The sequence below is a fragment of the Mus caroli genome, chromosome 3 (genome assembly GCF_900094665.2).
Source record: "Mus caroli chromosome 3, CAROLI_EIJ_v1.1, whole genome shotgun sequence".
NCBI lineage: Eukaryota > Metazoa > Chordata > Mammalia > Rodentia > Muridae > Mus > Mus caroli.
The window spans coordinates 105,145,109-105,162,541 of NC_034572.1; the positions used below are offsets into that span (position 1 = coordinate 105,145,109).

General features: G+C 36.8%; 1 long non-coding RNA gene across 2 annotated transcripts in view; it reads right to left on the bottom strand.

Moving 5' to 3' along the window:
- The window catches only part of LOC115030620, a 146,332-nt gene that overhangs the window by 115,853 nt on the left and 13,046 nt on the right, over positions 1-17,433 (bottom strand). For both annotated transcript variants that reach the window (XR_003836211.1, XR_003836212.1), the window contains exon 2: positions 14,012-14,102. This is a non-coding gene — a long non-coding RNA (uncharacterized LOC115030620). The remainder of the gene's footprint in view (positions 1-14,011; positions 14,103-17,433) is intronic.

Here is a 17,433-nt window from a genome sequence, read left to right on the forward strand (position 1 = left end):
TAATCTAGCTTTTAAAAAATAGAAAGTAAAAGGTTAGTTTTTCAGAGGAATTATACACAGGTAGACTTCATTGATTCTAGAGGACATTACTTATTTTGCAAAAATAAAATTGGTAGAGATAACTCAAGTCCTTGAAAATGTGAAAAAGAGTTGTGAAATTTTGTCTTCTGCACATGGCATGGCTGATAAGCACAGCAACTCACAGCAGCTGTTTTTACCTGCACAAGACAAAAATAGTCAAGATTTCAACACGAAGAAGGTGAGGCCTTAAAAGCTCTACCCACAGCTGGGGAGATATTGGCAGTTTTGATTACTGAGGTAGAGAAATCCACTTTTCTTTGGAGGAATATGGTCACTGGCAGGTTGCCCAAATTCTAGTATATTTCACCATAAACATTCACACATGGTTACCAATAATTGGATTTGGGGAGCTATCAAAAACAAAATAATAAAGGTGAGTCCAAAGGAATGTTGGAGTATGGGGTATGGTAATAAGTAAGAAATATTATGAAAATACATTGTATGTGCATGCGAAATTTTATATATGTATATCTATACCCTTTATCATCTCTCTCTCTCTCTCTCTCTCTCTCTCTCTAATACACACACACACACACATGATTTTTTAAATCTTATTATAGATTCTTAGGGCAGTGTTTTTCAAAAATTGGATTAGGGGCTGTCTCTGATTTGGACTCTGTTGTCTGCCTTTGGATCCCTTTCCCCAGCTGGGCTCCCTTGCCCAACCTCAGAGGATGTGCTTTGTCCTTATGAGATTTGATGTACCAGAGTGGGTTGGTACCTGGGGGTGGGGATGGGGACTCCCTATCTCTGAGAAGGAGGGGACATAGGAATGGGAGATGAGGGGTGGAAGAGTAGGACTGGGAGGAGGGAAGCTAAGATCAGGATGAAACTTGAAAAAGAGAGAGAGAGAGAAGAAAAAAATAATTTAAAGTCCCTAAATCTAAATGTAAAATCAAAATAAATCATCTCAAACATATATTAAACTCCAAACAAAAGGTTAGAATTACTATAGAACTTTAAAACATGGAGCCTGCATATGCCTAGAACAAAACCAACAAATATTTATGAACAAAAGTTCATCTTGAATGTCCTACAAAGACTCAAGTTCATCCTAGGCTACACCGAGATTTTGAGAGCCGTGCTTACAAAGACCATTCCAAAATTTCCATTTAAAAAAAAGTCATTAGGCAGTAGTTTGAGTACTGGTTACATATTGTAACCATTTGATTTTATATGTAATTTTGTAAACTATTGAAGACTGGATTGTACTCTCAGAGTTAAAAACTAAACTGTTTTCTGTTGTATCTGAACATATGGGTTAATGAATTCCTCTAAGGTGATTCTAAGGTATACCTATTGTTGGTCTGGAAACATGGTGAGCTGTATATACCAAAATTGCTTATTAATTGGATTCCCATAATATTCTTTCCGTGCAAGGTAAAAAAAAATGATCACAGGAAGCAGAAGAGTGAACATATTTGATGAGAGAAACACTGGACCTTCTTCCCAGGAGCATATTTATAGTAGTATTGATAGAAACAGCCATTTGGTGCTATCAGCAGGAGGATATTTGTGGGCTCTTATCCAGGAGCAGCAGGTATCACTTATGCCATAGCAGCAGAAACAACTGTAGAGAGATGTAAGCCTAGAGCCTTCTACATAAAACAAAACAAAACAAAAAACCAGAAATGTAGAATCTTTGTGTGTGCTTGTGGGAAGCCACATATGCCATTACAAGGTGGTGCTGGCTACTGCTGGCCACCACCCATAAGTTTGGGTAAACAACCAATGTGCACATGTGCAGTAGAGTTTTTTGCCGAGTTACTGCCTGGCCCGAGGTATGTAAATGAGGTACTGAATGCATAGCCAACCGGGTGGAGACATGTAAATGAGGTACTGAATGCATAAACCAATTGGGTGTGGACATGAAAATGAGGTACTGAAAGCATAACCAATTGGGTGTAGACACACCTTTCCTAGGCCTATATAAGCAGTGCCAGTTCTGGGCTCAGGGTCTTTTCACCTCTGCAATCAAGCTCTCCCAATAAACGTGTGCAGAAGGATCCTGTTGTGGCGTCTGTTTTTGCTGGCGAGTTGGGCGCTCACATGTGCTCAGTAATTCTTCTAATGTAAATGATGTTTATACTAGAGATGAATGCATCTCACAGTAGTTTCATTTTCATTTTAGTTTCTGAAAGTGGTAAGACTCTTCATACATAGATACATCCATAGGAGTCGTCTCACCCTATCAAAATCCCATCTCTAAACCTGGCAATAATTTTAAAAATAATTCTTACAAGTGAATGTTATGTTATTTGTCATGTTCATCAAATATAGTATGGCTGCAGAAATCTACTACCTATAGCATTTACAATCATTCTATTGTACAATCTTTCACAATGACCCCAAGCCTTTGAGACATGTTTATGACATAGATGTTTTGTTTAGAAATTAATAGTCCTACCATGCCTCTTATTCTCAACAACTTTCTGCTGATTAGACAAGTGGCTCTGTTCTAATACCAACCAACTTCAGAAAGAAACTTCTCTGTCGAGGTTTCAGAGATCCACTAAATTATGACTATAATAATAAGAATTTAGGAGTACGTTATGTGAGTGTGCTTATGTGTGTATAGGGGGGTGGGGTGGTAGAATTTGTTTGGCCAAAGACTTGGAAAGTGGTAAAAGATAAAACCATCTTGCAATAATTGGAAAGAAAATCACAACTCCTTCCCCATAAACTCATATATTTCAAACCATTTGCTGTAGTTGATGGAATTGTTTGGGAAGAAATAAGAGACATCATTTTGTTGTTAGAGGTGTGTTAGTGGGGGATAGGCTTTGAAGTTTTAAAAACCAATAGGATTCCAGTTATCTCAGTTACTCTACCTCATTCTTGTGGTCAAATATAACACTTCCTGTTCTTATTATCCACTTTATAACTGCAAAATATTAAATATTTTCATACTGCTCCAGCATCAAGTCTTCGTGGCTGATGTCATGCTTGCTGCCATGATGGTTAGAACTCTAACACTCTGGAAATACGAACCCCCAAATTAAATGCTTTGTTTTATAAGTTACCTTGATCATTGTGTTTTTCTCATCGCAATAGAAAGGTAAAATTGGAAATTTTATTATAGGACATAGTTTATGGAAGAATCACTCCCACATAGATATTGTTATGGCAATGTTTCTTTCACTGTGCAATATGAGCAGTGATGAGAATTGAGAAACCTATACTTACTACAGATAGGATATGATGTGGGAACACTTGAGTGCTCTCATTACCTTCTCTAAACTGGCCTTGACCTCAATCTATATCTTAAACTAGCCTTAAAATTGAGGTTTCCTCTGCCTTCCAAAACAACATATACTGGGTTATAGTTTTTCTTTTTTTCTGATATGTTATTAAACTTTCTAACAATTTGGCCTTTAAAACTGCTTTCTAAATTATCCACTTAAAGCCAACCATTAGTATAAATGTTTGGGCATGATGTTAGACTAAATTCCATGTGACAGATTCTAGATAAAAGATACCAACATTAGTTTCTCGAAATCATACATAATAGTTGAATTTTTTGCTCTTTGCAGAATTATAATACACTTTAGTGTATCCTCATTAGCACACATAAGACAGAATGAGAAGATAGTGATCAGCTCTCTTCCTAAGTATTGATTCACATAGAAGTAGTGGAAGATCAAGCCTGTGATTTACAAAACGTAATCTTAATATAAACTATGAAGAATTAAATTACTAGGCACATACACATTTGTAGATATGCTATTTTATTTTCAACCATGAAGATGTGGCTTTGACTGGATAGTTCACCTTCATAAATTATTAAAGAGATTGGTTTATTTGATAGAAGGTAGCTTGTGAAACAGGATGTCATTTATCACTGTGTAGTACTCTCTGTTATGATGTCTTCAAACCGCATGTAATTTAGGAACCTCTGTTCTAACGTGAAAGATAAACAAATGATCATCCAAGACATACAGTGTTTACATAAGCAGCATAAATCTTTTGTGTTCACCCCTAAAGATCACTGTGTGACTGAATCTTGGGATTTCCTAGCGTAAAATACTGTAGTGTAATTGATTCTTCTACTCTAACACCATTAATCAAGCAAGTTTATGAGCAATATATGAAATGTTCATTGATATTTTCTCTAGCCTAGCAAATGAGAAGCAGAAATTAATAAACAGAATTGCTGGGTGACCTTGAGAGCAGCCTTTTCTTTTCATGTTCAGTTTACCAACTGATCCAAAACTTAAGCTTGTCTAAGGCCCATAATTTTCCTTCCAAGACTGGAAAAAATATACGTTTTTAAAACATATTTGTAAAATGTATACAAAATAGTTTCATGCAAAAACAGTGAGAGAGCACATGGCCAGGAAGCACACAGCTTGGCTTGTGAATGAGCCCTGGAAGTTTATTCCTACTGTAAGATAATTCCAATCCTTAACTACTCCTATACCTTGGTTTCAGTGCTGCATATTTATAAAGAAAATTTATACGAGTTTCACAGAGTCATATTACATAGCAAATAAAATAATTCCCAAAATATCCTAAATGTTGTACCATGACTATAATATAGTACATGTCTCCAAATTTTAATTTTAAACATTATAGTATAAGAAAGTTTTAAAAATTACATGTGAATCCAACATAGCTGCTTCAGCATTTTGAGTGGTAGAGCTGTGATGCAATTGGGTGGAGCAATCATTAAAAGGGGGTTATTGGAGAGGTAACCTGGAAGTAAGATATCATGGAATGGGGGGTTGGTGAAGCAGGTAACCAGGAAGTGGGATATCATTTGGGACCTGAACGAATGGGGAGAGAGAGACAGAGAGAGAGAGAGAGAGAGAGAGAGAGAGGGAGGGAGGGAGGGAGGGAGGGAGGGAGGGAGAGAGAGAGAGAGAGAGAGAGAGAGAGAGAGAGAGAGAGAATTGAAAATTCAAAGTAAAATGAGTGGATAAATTATTTTTGAAGATAAGATATATAAGAATCTATAATTTTGTTGAAGATATTTACTATGCCTTTTAGTTGAGAATCATTGCTCTCGTCTCTACCTATTACCCTTAGGTTTGGTCTTTTTATTGTATCCTGGGTTTCCTGGATGTTTTAGGTTAGGAGCTTTTGGCATTTTGTGTTTTCTTTGATTGTTGTGTCAGTGTTTTCTATGTTACTTCTGCACATGAGAGTCTCTCTTCTATGTTTTATATTCTGTTGGTGATGTTTGTGTATATGACTTCTGATCCCTTTCCTAGGTTTTCTATCTCCAGGTTAGCCTCCCTTTGTGATTTCTTTATAGTTTCTACTTCTATTTTTAGATCCTGGATGGTTTTGTTCAATATCTTAATCTGTTTGCTTGTGTTTTCCTGTAATTCTTCAAAAGATTTTTGTATTTCCTCTTTAAGGGCTTATATCTGTTGACCTGTGTTTTCCTGTATTTCTTTAAGGGAGGTATTTTCTCCTGTATTTCTTTTAGGAGGTTATGTATATCTTTTTAAAAGTCCACTATCATCATCATGAGATGTGATTTTAAATCTGAATTTTGCTTTTCTGGTGTGATGAGGTATCCAAGACTTGCTGTAGTGGGAGAACTAGGTTCTGATGATGTGAAGTAGCCTCGGTTTCTGTTGCTTATGTACTTGTGCTTGCCTCTCACCATGTGGTTATCTCCAGTGCTACCTGTCATTCCTGGCTCTGACTAGAGTCAGCCCCTCCTGTGATCCTGGTTGTATCAGAACTCCTCAGAATCCAGCTGTCTCCTTGATCCTGTGATTCTAGGATACTGTGATCCTGAGATCCTGAGATCCGGAGACCCTGAGGTCCTGGGAATATCAGCTCCTTGGAGTCAAGCTGCCTCTGGGTGTTTAAGGGATGGGTGGGAAGCCAGAGCCCTGGGATTGCTCCAGTCATAGGTCCAATCTGAAAGGAATCTATGCCTCTGGATGGGTAGAGGTTTGTGTTTTCCTGGCTTCTGAGGGGATCCTAGTTACTCTGGGTATTGGAAAAATGTTGTGGTCTCAACTGTGATCTTGAGTGTGTCAGAGCTCCAGTGATGCTGGATGTGTCTAATCTCATGGGAGAAGCTTCTTCAGTGATCCTGGATCCTGTGATCCTGGGCATTTCAAAGCACCTGGGAGCCAGGCTCCCTCTGGGTGTTGTAGGAATGGGTAAACAGCCAGCACTGCAGGTCTGCTCAAGGTGCAGTTTCAAACTGGAAGGAAACCATACCACTGGGCAGGTGGGAGTTCCTGCATTCCTGGATCTTGGGGATCCCAGTTACTCCACGTGTTGGGGCAGAGGCTGTAAACAACATACTGCAAACTAGTAGTCAACATCAAACTAAATGGAGAGAAACTTGAAGCATTCACACTAAAATCAGGGACTACACAAGACTGTCCACTCTTTCCCTACTATTGAGTACTATTGAGTACTAGTCAATATAGTACTAAGTCCTAGCCAAAGCAATTAAACAATAAAAGAAGGTCAAAGAGATACAAATGGGAAAGAAAGAAGTCAAAATATCACAGGATGAATATAGTAAACATGGCCATTTTTCTGAATGCAATCTACAGATTCAAAGTAATCCCCATCAAAATTCCAACTAAATTCTTCATAGAGTAAGAAAGAGAAATTTGCAAATTCATCTGGAATAACAAAAACAAAAAACAAACAAACAAACAAGAAAACAGGATAGAGAAAACTATTCTCAGCAATGAAAGAACTTCTGGGGGAAACACCATACCTGACCTCAAGCTGTACTACAGAGAAATTGTGATAAAAATTGCATGGCATTGGTACTGAGATAGGCAGGAAGATCAATGGAATAGAACTGAAGACCAAGAAATGAACCCACACACCTATGGTTACTTGATCTTTGACAAAAGAGCTAAAACCATCCAGTGGAAAAAGGACAACATTCTCAACATATGGTGTTTCTTCAACTGGTGGTCAACATATAGAATTATGCAAATTTATCCATTCTTATCTCTCTGTACAAAGCTCAAGTTCAAGTGAATCAAGGACCTCCACATAAAACCAGATACACTGAAACTAATAGAGGAGAAAGTGGGGAAGAGCCTCAAACACTTGTTCACAGGGGAAATTTTCCTGAACAGAACACCAATGGCTTATGCTCTAAGATCAACAATAGACAAATGGGACCTCATAAAATTGCAAAGCTTCTGTAAGCCAAAGGACACTGTCATTAGGACAAAAATGCAACCAAAAATTGAGAAAATTTCTTTACCAATCCTACTTTTGATAGAGGGCTAATATCCAGTATATAGAAAGAACTCAAGAAGTTAGATTCAAGAGAGCCAAATAACCCTAATAAAATGGCTTAGAAAGCTAAAAAAAGAATTCTCAATTGAGGAATATCAAATTATGAGAAGCACCTAAAGAAATGTTCAACATCCTTTTGCACCAATGAAATGCCAACCAATCAACTTTGAGATTCTACCTCACACCAGTCAGAATGGCTAAGATAAAAAATCAGGTGAGAGCAGATTCTTAAGAGGATATCAAAAAAAGAGGAACACTCCTCCATTGTTGGTGAGATTGTAAGCTGGTACAACAACTCTGGAAATCAGTCTGGTGGTTCCTCAGAAAATTAGAAATAATTCAACCTCAGGACCCATCTATACCAGTCCTGGTCATACACTCAAAGATGCTCCAACATATAACAAGGACACACACTCTACTATGTTCATAGAAGCCTTATTCATAATAGCCAGAAGCTGGAAAGAACCCAGATGTTCTTCTACAGAGGGATGGATACTGAAAATGTGGTCCATTTATACAATGGAATACTATGCAGCTATTAAAAACAATGACTTCATGAAATTCACAGGCAAATGGATGGAACTAGAAAATATCATCCTGAGTGAGGTAACCCAGTCAAAAAAAGAACACATATGGTATGCACACAGTGATAATTGGATATTAGCCCAAAAGTTCAGAATACCCAAGATACAATTCACAGACCACATGAAGCTAAAGAAGAATAAAGACCAAAGTGTGGATGCTTCAGTCCTTCTTAGAAGAAGTAACAAAATATTCACAGGAGGAAATATAGAGAAATAGTATGGATCAGATACTGAAGGAAAGGCCATCCAGTGACTGCCCCACCTGGAAATCCATCCCATATAATGAGTCACCAAACCCAGATACTATACTGGATGCCAAGAAGAAATTGGTGACATGAACCTGATATATCTGTCTCCTGTAAGACTCTGCCAGAGCCTGGCAAATACAGAGATGGATGCTTGCAGCCAAACATTGGACTGAACACAGGGTCTCTAATGGGGGAGTTATAGAAAGAACTGAAGGAGCTGAAGGGTTTTGTAACCTCATAAGAAGAACAAAAATACCAACCAACCAGATCTCCCAGAGGTTCCAGGGATGAAACCGCCAATCAAAGAGTACACATGGAATGACCCATGACTCCAGCTGCATATGTAGTAGAGGATGGCCTTAATGGACATCAGTGGGAAGAGAGGCTCTTGGTCATGTGAAGGCTCAATGCTTCAGTGTAGGTGAATGCCAAGATGGAGAGGTAAGAGTGGTTAGGTGGGTGGAGGAGCAACCTCATAGAAGCAAGGGGGGGGGGGGAATGGTATGGGGGTTTCCAGAGAGGAAATTGGGCAAGGTGATAACATGTGGAATGTAATTAAAGGACATATCCAATTAAAGAAAAGAAGATATAAAAGAAATAAGGCCATCCATTGAATAGCTATACATGCTCTAGCAAATGGCTCTAATTAAGCATGTATTGGTACTGCTGAGTGGACTCAGTAGAATAATAAAAGGGACAGGACACATGAACTTGTAATGAGCTAGACTAATTAGTGATGGTGGACTCAAAGGGAATTGAAGGAAATAAAACCAAGGAGTTGAGCTTGATAATGTATGCATTTACAATAAAAATATATCAAATCAAAAAAGTTATAAAAGAATCTATCCCCACATCTTACTACCTTCAAAATTTTATTTTAAAATGAAGCATGAATCAAACTGCAAAAAAATAAAATCAGGTATCAGGAACATTACTCAAAATGCTAATAATTTTAGTTTTAGTAATGAAAGTCATGTGTTATCACATGTAACCAAAAAAAATCATAAATAATTTAATTTCTCTTTCTCTCTCAGACCCAGATATACACAAAATACACACCACACACAAACACACATAAACAAACATATTCATACACCTAAATACACACATATATCTTATACCTCTTAAAACTTAAATCTTGCTACAGAAATATAGTTATGAGAGTAATCTACAAGAATTACTTCTCTTCCCCTTCCTGTTTCCATTCTCAGCCTCCCTCCCTCCTCCTTGGATTGCTTTCTTCTCCCTCTGGAGTGGGATTGAGGAATCCTCACTTGGCTTGTTAACTTTTGGGGCTCTGTGAACTGTAGCCTTGGTATTCTGTACTTTTTTTTTAATACCCACTTATTAGTGAGTATATACCATGCATATCCTTTTGGGTCTTAGTTACCTCACTCAGGATGACAATTACTAGTTCTGACCATTTGTCCGCAAAACTCCTTATTCTTAATAGCTGAGTAGTACTTCACTGTGTAAATTAACCACATTTTCGGTATCCGTTCTTCTCTTGTGGGTCATCTGAGTTGTTTCCAGCTTCTGGCTATCATAAACAAGGCTGCTATGATCATAGTGGAACATGTGCCCCTGTGGCATGGTAGGGCATCTTTTGGGTATATTCCCAAGAGTGATATTACTGGGTCTTCAGGTAGATCTATTTCCAATTTTCTGAGGAACTTTCAGATTGATTTCCAGAATGTGTGCCAGTTTGCAATCCCACCAGCAGTGGAGGATTGTTTCTCTTTCTCCACAGCCTCACAACATGTGCTGTCACCTGAGGTTTTGATCTTAGCCATTCTGATTGCTATTAGGTAGATTCTCAGGGTTGCTTTGATTTGCATTTCCCTAATTACTAAGAACTTTGAAATGCCTTTAACTGCTTCTCAGCCACTCACGATCTATATAGATATAGATATATTGGATATTAGCCCTCTATTGAATGTGGGGTAAGTACAGATTTTTTTCCCTGTCTGTAGGTTGCTGATTTGTCTGATTGACTATACCATTTGCTTTACAGAGTCTTTCCAGTTTCCTGAGTTCCCAGGAACATGATCAAACTTTGGGTAGGGGAAAGGACTGAAGCCCTTTGGGACAGCAGAAAGAATGGAAACAGGCAACCTCGGGAGGAAGGAGGTGGGTATACCCTTCAGAACATACCAGATCCCTGGGAGGTGAGAGGCTCTCAAGGTTTCAAAGGGAGGGACCTTAGATGAAATTCCCTACAGTGTGGAGAGGGAACTTGTAGAGCCAACCTCCAGCAGAAAGACATGGCTTTAAGTGAGGGATGGGGTTGCCATCCCACAGTAAAAAATACTCTGACCCATAATTTGTCCTGTCTGAAAGAACTGCAGGGACAAAAATGGAGAAGAGCCTGAAGAAAAGAAGCTCCAGCAACAGGTCCAAGGGAGATCCATCTCAAGGGGAGGCTGCAAGGACTGACACTTCTACTGAGGCTTCAGAGTGCTCACAAAATATCCTATCATGACTTCCCTCCAAAATCCCCAATAACAGCAAAAGAGTCAGATGCAGATACTTAGAAAGAACCCCTCTGGTTGAATTAGGGAAATGCTAGAAGAAGCTAAGGAGGAGGACCACCCTATCGGAGGAGGACTTGCAGTCTCAATTAACCTGGAACCACCACCCAGGCAACATACTCCAGCTAATGTTAGGCTCCCAACACATATAGAGCAGAGGACTGCAGGGTCTAAGTTCAGTCAGAGAAGATGCACCTAACCCCCAGGAGACTGGACTCTTCAGGGTTTGGAGAGATATGTTGGGGTGTGTGTGTGGGGGGGGATATCGTCATTGGGATGGGGGAGTGGGGAAGAAGTATGGGATGTGTAACAGTCAGAGGGCAGATGGGGATAAAATCTGGAGTGTATAAAAGAAGGTTAAATAAAATAAAAAAAATAAAAAAAATAATTACATCTCACTAAATACGTGATAAAATTTTCTACTGTACACAAAGAACTCTTAAAACTCAACAACAACAAAGCAATCTTAACACAAAAATATGTGCCAATATCTGAACAGATATCCCAAGATGAGAAATTTCCAGCAAGATGTGCACTAGAAACTGACAATGAAAATCATTCTGAGGTTATACTGCAAATCTAATTGGATCTCTATGAAGGATATCAGCAAAACCCAATGTTTCTAGGACAAAACACAACATAAGCTGGCATTCATTACTTATCTTAATGCAAACTTTAAAGTCAGAATAAAGTTTCTTATAACACTGTATACACTTGTAAGTAATCCATTAACTGTGTTCTTTGGTATTTCCTCATGAATTTGCAACGAATATCAACTCAAAACTTGGCACACAGATGTTTACTCAATCTTTGTTAAGAAAAATATGCTCGAATTTAGAAATGTCAAATATGTACTTCAAAAGAGAAGAAAAGACTGAGCTGGATAGATTGCTTAGCAATTAAGAGTTATTGCTCTTAAAGAAGATACAGGTTTGGTTCCCAAAATCACAAGGTATCTCACAACCATACATACTTTCACTCCCAATGTAACTGATGACCTCTTCTGTCCTTTGTGAGAACTAGGCATAGAGGCATGGGAGATAATCGTATGCACACATACAATTAAAAGTATAAATCATCCCAACAAATGCATCTACATTATACTCCTATACCTGTGGCTCTGGAAATATTGTGGAAGAAAATTTGGAAAGATTATAAACATGAGAATGAGGAAATTTGTTATGATATCCTGTCTCCTAGTAACAACAATTGTAATATTCCATAAAAAGTCACAAATATGCCTACTTAACATGAACTAAATAAGGGGGATACCAACAGACATGACAATGTAATGAGGAGAAGCTCATTAAGGCTCAACCTCCCAGAACTGGAAGCAACTGAAGAAAAATGGGAATGAGAGATGTGGTGATCCTTGGGCACAAACATGTCAAATAGTTTCCAGTACCAAAAGATCATCCCTGGAAACACACATATAAGTGGCATTACATAGAATGAGCAGGATATAAGTAGTATATATTTATAAAGAATACATATAGAGAGATGTAATAACATTCAAAGAAAGAAGAAACAATAACTTTGAAAAAGAGAAAGTGTAGGCATATTTTAGTGTTTGGAGAGAGGGAAATTAAGGGAACATTGGACTATATTATAGTCTCAAACATTAATGAATAAATAAACTAAAATATATCCAGAATAAATAACCTTCATGAATTATAAAAATAAGTCAACATACAGTGAAAAACAGCAAAACTGTAGAGTAGATGTCTTTTTTTTATACATTATTAGGGAATTCTTTAAATTACCTTAAACTAGAAGCAGTGTAAAGTTATGAATCCAGTTTAAATATCTAAAACTGAGTGATTTCAACTATAAGGATTTGTGTAAAATAACTTAATGGTCTAAAGCAAAAAAAAAACAAAAAACAAAAAACAAAAAACAAACAAACAAACAAAAAGGGTGATTAGCTAAAGTCAAACAAGAAAGATACATGAATAGACAGCATGGGAATATAAGTCACAAATGCCTATGTGATTAAAGAGTAAAGGATGTGTATCATTGTACATTTATTGGTATATAAAGTGCATATCATAAAATATTTTTACTTATTAGTAAAAATAAATTCAAATTATGTATTCTAAGCAGATTAATTTAATGATTGAACCACTGTATTTGGAAATGATATGAGAGCTGAAGATTGATTGACCTGCATCTTTGCCATAATATGACACGGGATAATCCCCACTATTACCAAAAAGAGAATATTAGTATGGTAAGAGTTGTTCAAGAAGAATTGCTGATCCATGAAATCAAGAATCTTTGAATCAAAATTGTATTGAGAATAGACGGGTGAGAACAGACAAAAATGTAAAAGTATTAAGAGCAAACAAATATAGTCAAAAACCTATAGATAGAAAATAATCTGTAAAGAAAGCATATGAGATCAAAAATTCTCTTTAATGATGCAGAAAATAGCATCTTAATTATTTTGAGATAAATTAACCTGAAATTTGATCATATCAAATATGATAAAATTGGAATATATGGAAATGATATTTCCATTTGTAAAATAATTAAGGATATTTGACTTCAAGTTCTGCTTTCTCCAGCACAAATAAATGTAAAATGAAAGAAAAGTTGCAAGAAACATACTTTAAGTAAAAATTCAGACATTTGAAAGCTTGAAAAATATATGGGGTCGGTGAGCCCTACAACTTAATAAAAGTTGTTATAAAATAAAATGGCTCAGAAAGAAGATGGACCATAAGTGGACCATAAGTGGCGTAATATAGATGTTTAAAACCAATATTTTCCAGAAATGTATTGTTTTGGTTTTTCCAATTGAAATATCTACCTCTATATTGGATGGGATTTTAAAAATCCAAGATAATTATACTCAAATTTAATTCAAATCTGCTCATGTTTAAAAAACCAAGCATTTTAATAGTCAGTGGTCTCTAAGTACCTCCCATTGCAGAAGTTAGTGTGACAAGACATTCTCCATTAATGGTGGTAAGCTGTGTCATATCAGGTGAACCTTCCTTTCCAAGAAGGAATAAGAATGCCTCACTAAAATAGCATTTTAAAAAATTACATATTTAGCATTTTCTTTGTCTTCCTTGAAAGCTAATTTACAGTAGCATTTGTGTCTCATTTCATTATCATGATTCTTCTTTTCCAAATGGTTTTCCCCCTCATGCATATTTTACCCTGACTAAAATTTACATTATGCCCCTGGGCTGTTCAGCCTTTCAATATTATCAGATAGTGGCCCTTTAGAGTTCTCACTTGGCTAACCCACATCTACTGTGACTTGCTTCCATCGTTGCCCATAAATCGGTCCTTCTGTTTTTAGACAGAAGTGTGTTACCTGATCTTCCAACTGATAGTTTTTCTTACTAAGATTGGAGTATCATCTCTCAGCACTGAATCCCACACCTTCTTCAATAGTCTTCCACAGGCTACAGAGGATGAGAGGATTTGCTGTTAGCACAGCACAGGCAGACAATTCATTAGTAAGCGACATTCTGCAAACTGTTGTTGTGTTACCTAACAAGCAAATAGATTTTTGAAGGTTAAGTAGGAGAGAGAGTGGGGTTTCTGGGAACAAATGTTTTACATAGCTTAGTAGAACCTGCTAAGATGGGATAGATACTTAAGAACACAAGCTCTAATAATTAAAGTTTAGCTCAGTAATATATATCTTATTTAACTTCTATACATGAGATACTTTGTTTTATTGTAGTGACGTTGGTCACTAGTATATTCAAAGAGCTTAGGAACCCATATTTTAAAGAGGGTCCCCTTATTCCGAAGACTCCTCTACTTTCCCTATTGTTACCCCCATAAGAATGTATTTATACACCATTTTTTGGATTTAGTAGTTTTACTGTTGAAATTAGAATAATATTTTAACTTTATCAGAGAAAAATCGGAGGTAAGATTCAGGATAGTGTTGAAGTTCCTGGGATTCTTGCTGCTTATTTTCTCTCTCATCAGTTACTTCCTATTTATTCATTTATATTTATTCCTTAAAAGCCTTTTCCTCAAACGCTATCCAGAAAGTTCCCTATACCCTCCCTTGCCCTGCTCTCCAACCCACTCACTTCGGCTTCTTGGCCCTGGCATTCCCCTGTACATATGATCTTCGCAAGACCAAGGGCCTTTTCCTCACACAAATGAGTATACACAGATCATTGCAAAGTTGGATAACACACCAGTTTTTGTAAGAACGATGGCCACTTCTACTATCACTTCACTTCCCTTCTTAGAATATAATTTCCATTTATAGGTAGAGTTCCTCTTCTTTGACTAGGAAGAGTTGATTCTTCCTTATGTATTTTAACCTCACTTAGACCGCATACTTCCGGGAGAAGTTCAATTTTACAGACATAGAATCCAACCACGCAGCTCTTTGATTTAGCTTGGCCTCACCTGCAGTTTGTTGTAAGCTTAGCACACATAGACTTCTTCTGCCTTTTGTCAGAAAAGTGAATGAAATATGAACCCTGTGGATTCACTTACAGTCATGGTCATTTTTCTTTCTTTTCATCAAAGAAAAAAAAATCCATCAATGATTAAAACCAGTTTTGAATTAAATACATTTGGCTCATAATTTTTCCTTCCCAAATTCATCCAGAGCCTCTCCTTCCTATCCAACCCACTTTAAGTTCATTTACAAAAACCAAAGCAAACCCAACATGCTCAAAATCCAGAAAACAATATACAGCATTACCCCAAAGGAAAACAAACAAACAACAACGACAAATCCCAACAACTTACCAAATAAAAGCACGTACACACACACCACCCACACACAAAACTGTTAAGCCCATTACATGTTGGTTGTCTACTCCTGAACATGAGATCTGTCATGGAGTTCTTGATATACTCAGTATCACTACATTGGAGATAACTGATTTTTTTTTTCTTTCCCAGAAGGCATAAATGGCAGTTTTCTTATTAATCTTTACCCTAGTGGCTAGGTTTTCATTCACTCATTCATTTCTTTCTTTCTTTCTTTCTTTCTTTCTTTCTTTCTTTCTTTCTTTCTTTCTTTCTTTATTCATTCATTCATTTTAAAATACCACAAAATAAAATATAATAAGATAAAGTGTTAAATGAAAGTAGGACAAGACAGACAAAGGAGTAGAATAGGATGCAAGTCCCAAACACTCACTAGCTTGCACCCTCAGGAATCGCTTAAAAACACTAGACCAGAAGCCATAATACATGGTCAAAGGATCTGGCTGACCTCTCCCATTTCAGGTTAGTACCATTCTAATGGACTATGTGCAATCATACCTGGAATGGAGAAAGGAAAAAGAAAAAGAAAATCAATTTGCTCCAATGTAACATCAATGGGTACAAAAACCTCACTCTGAGGAATGAAAGATGGCTCAGAATACTTGGCTAATTCTACATGGGCTACATGGTTTTTATGATGTGTTTGTGTGTGTGTGTTGGGGGAGTTGGCTTTTGTTTCAAGTTTTAAATTTTTGTCTTATTGGGTTGCTGGTTTTATTTATTTATTCATTTATTTATTTTTATTGAGAGAATAATGAAGTTGGTTGTGTAGAGAGAATCTAGGAAGAATTGAGTGGCAGGAAAAACATAATCAAAATATATTGTATGGAAAAAAAATAAAATTAAAAGAGAGAAAGAGAGCGTCAGAGAGAGACAGAGACAGAAGAGCCTTCCTTGCAAAGATAGTGTCCATGGGACCAATACTGAGTTATGGTAAATAATCCACAGTACATATAATCAGGAAAAAAAATGACATAATACAAGATAAGGCAGGGGTATTTCTTTCTATTCTGATTCTATTCTTGGCAAGGCTAATTCTGCCTGTTCTGGGAAGTATTCACTCACTAGACTGTAAATTAAACTTCGGAGTAATCCAATAGTCTTAATTGTAATTTAAGTAGTAGCCTCTTCACTGTCCTCAAATGCCAATCAGGCTGAAAGCCAGCTAAACCTTCTGGTTACCTAATGATCACCCTTAAAGCAGAGGAGGGCCTAGACTCTGGGAGGCAATCTTGATAACTGGGAGATCAGATGTGAAGATAAGAGTTTCCAATAAATATGTTTTCAGATTTTTTTTTGCTCTGTTTTGAAACATGAATATTTGCCATTTACAATGCCAACTTATCAGTAGATTAAGAGTTTTGTGTAAGAAAAGAAGTCACTTTATTGGGTTGGTGTGGCTTCCTGTGGCCCACAGAGATGTACAGAAATTAGGGAAAATACCTTGAACATGTTCATATTTAGTTGATACTTTTTTTTGAATTTACAGTGGCCTTTTATCTTTGAGTGTTTTCTCAAACTAAAATAAAGGAGAGAGAGAGAGAGAGAGAGAGAGAGAGAGAGAGAGAGAGAGAGAGAGGGGAGGGAGAAGAGGGAGAAGGAGAGGGAGAGAGAAAGAGAGAGAGAGAGAAAGAGAGAATACATTTTTTCTGGAAGTTAATATTTTGTACATTGTAATTTTAAAACTTTCCAAGCTACATATTCCTTTTCTATCTGAAATTTAAGGAATGTTTATAGCTACTACATTCAAGGCGGTTTTAGCTAAACTTACTAGTTTAATTTACACTTGACATCAGAAAAACAAATTTATTTTTACTCTTGGTCATACTTTATTTTGAAAGTGTACCATAGAATTTTGTACTTCTTTTCACCTCTACTCAGTTAAGTAGCGCAATGAAAAGTGCTAGGTCTTTGTGGCTGTTTCTTTGTAATATTTTATTTTGTATAAATATCTGGTGTTCTATTTGACTCGGCTTGAAGCATTTC